This window comes from Pterocles gutturalis, unplaced genomic scaffold, assembly GCF_000699245.1.
Source record: "Pterocles gutturalis isolate BGI_N339 unplaced genomic scaffold, ASM69924v1 scaffold13305, whole genome shotgun sequence".
Classification (NCBI taxonomy): domain Eukaryota; kingdom Metazoa; phylum Chordata; class Aves; order Pterocliformes; family Pteroclidae; genus Pterocles; species Pterocles gutturalis.
Window position 1 is genome coordinate 42,654 of NW_010138438.1, and position 2,519 is coordinate 45,172.

A 2,519-nucleotide genomic window follows, 5' to 3' on the forward strand; every position below is an offset into this window, starting at 1 on the left:
TGGATGGCAAAGCTGAAACAGCAAGCTAGTACTGTCAGCTGTTGTAATGAGAACCTGAAATGGCCATAGTGGGTCAGACCAAGGGACCATCTCACTGGGGATCCCATTTGCAACGACAGCCAGGAGCAGATGCTTGGTTTAGGGAAGAATGGAGGATTCTGGCAAATGCAGAGAGATCATTTTGTGGCTCTACCTTCCCAGCAACCTGCTGCTCAGGGACTTCCTGAGCTGAAAGTTGCTTTCCCCAGCTGTGTGTTTAGCGGTCCTTGATGGTCTTTCCCCCCTTGGTTTCTCTAATCTCTTCTTTAAGCAGTATTTATTTTTGGCCTCTGCAGTGTCCTGTGATGAGTGCTGCAGAATAATTATGTTCTGTGTGAAATATGTGCGTCTTTTCCTTTGTTCGTCCTCCATTCCCTATGATGTGAGGAAGAATGAATAATCATTCACCTTTCCTTGTGCCTTTCTCCCCCAGTTTCACCGTTTTAAGGATATGAAGCTTATTTAAGCCATCTTTGTAAAACACCATAAAATTTATTCCATTAAAACAGCTGTATGTTTAAAAGCCAAGTTCAAGCCTAGTGTAATTTTTTTTAGGATTTATATGAGAGAAGAGTATGCAGGCAGCTGCCAAACAAGTGATGGCTGACAGGTTTGATTTCTACCTCTTTGTTCACTCCAGTGTGTGGTCGCTCCATCCAACCAGGTACTGAGCTTCAGTAGCTGTCAGCCTCCCAAGTACTGCTGTGTTTTACATGTCTGTTAACATTTGCAAATGCCTAACTGTATTTTCTGAAAGTCTCCGAGAAATGCTTGCTTGAGTTTGTTCATCAGCAAAGACAACTTTATATGCTCTACAAGTGGCCCTCATGTTTCACCTCTGCAATAACTCTACTGCAACAGAGCCCTGTGGTTGCTGGTGGTAAGATCTGAGCACGGGGCTTGCCCCAGGCAAAGCTCCCTTGGCATCTGCTGGCCCCTTTGGCAGGCTCCAGTGTGAGCAATAGCTGAGCTTTTATGCTGGTGTTGACCTCCCGAGTTAAATTCAGAAAACATTATCTGGCAAACCTGATGTGTCAGGTTTCAAATAAAGGAGTTTTCCAGCTCAATCCAGGTCTGATTTCCTTCCGGATAAAGGTCAAAACCCTTTGGGAACCCAGCACTTCTTGGATGCAAGTTTAAGAGCAATAAACTTTCCTCCTTACTACCAGACTGAAATACTATCAAAATCTTTCCTGTTAGGAGTGCACGTCTATCCCCACAGGGTCAGGCCAGTGCTCTATAATTCATCTTGCAAAACTGAAATACAATTTTTGATGATCAGAGTTGGACAAGGATCAGAATGGCCTGACATGTTTCATATATACTGACAAAAGTTTTTATTCAAGAAGCAGGATCTGCACAAAAAATACTTTTCCTGTACAGATAGAGCAAAATTTTAAGTTAATATGTATTACAAATGATTTACAATGATGCTGAATTAATGTTTTCTCTGAGAATCACTCAGGACTGTATCTGTAACCTCTTAATAGTGTAGAAAAATAATTGTTTTCCTGCCCACTTGAAACACAAGCCTGAAATTTTATGTGCATTATAACTGAGGTCTCATTCCCTCCTATGGTCCTCTGAACACTACTTGAAATTGACATGGTGCCTAAAATCAGCCAAAACAGCCCTGGGATTAAGAAGTGATCTGAAACCTGCAGTCGATCTCAGACAGGATATGGCTATGAAATTGGATTAGGAAATGACTTGACCTGGAACTGGAGATGAATTGCAATGTCTTGTGTTGGAAGAAGGATCCATGTTTAGATGGAGAAATTAAATTGGGATTGAGGGGAAACTCTAAACTGGGGTCAGTTTAATTTGGATTTTTGTGCCAGAGGGTGAACTGAGCAGAAGTCACATTCCTCTCTTTAATGCCTTTTGCCTTCTTGCATCCTGGCCATGAAATTTTGGGCCCTACCTCTGAAGGGATGCTCTGATGTCTTTCCAAGAGTGCTGCAGGGCAGGGGACTGGTCCCTGGCAGTGCAGAGCAGGGTGGATGCTCACCCCTGGGAATCGAGTGAGCGGTGACTGTCCCTGCCATGCACATACCACTGCTGTGCTGGTCTGTTCTCAGCTTGAGAGCTGGTCCAGATGGATCTCAGGGTTATTTTCTTTCTCCTCTACTCCATCTGTCAGCCAGGGGATGATACAGGTGGTGCTGACCCTGGGCAGTCCATAGATGACACCAAGGCTCAACAGAAGTTATTCCACTTTTGATGATCCCTTGGTGACACTTGCAATATCTTGTTAGGGTGGGTGACCAGCTGGGCTGGGAACAAAACCACTCAGTCTGCAGGTCCTGGGGTGGCTGGGCACCCTGTCCCTTGTTGCCACCATCTGAGAGGTTGTTAGCTAGATTTATAGAAACTGGGACCAAAACTTTCTGGATTCCAGCAGCCAGGATGAAGCTGGGGTGTGTGTGTGGGGTTTTTTTTCTTTTTTTCTTTTTTTTTTCTTTTTTTTTTCTTTTTTT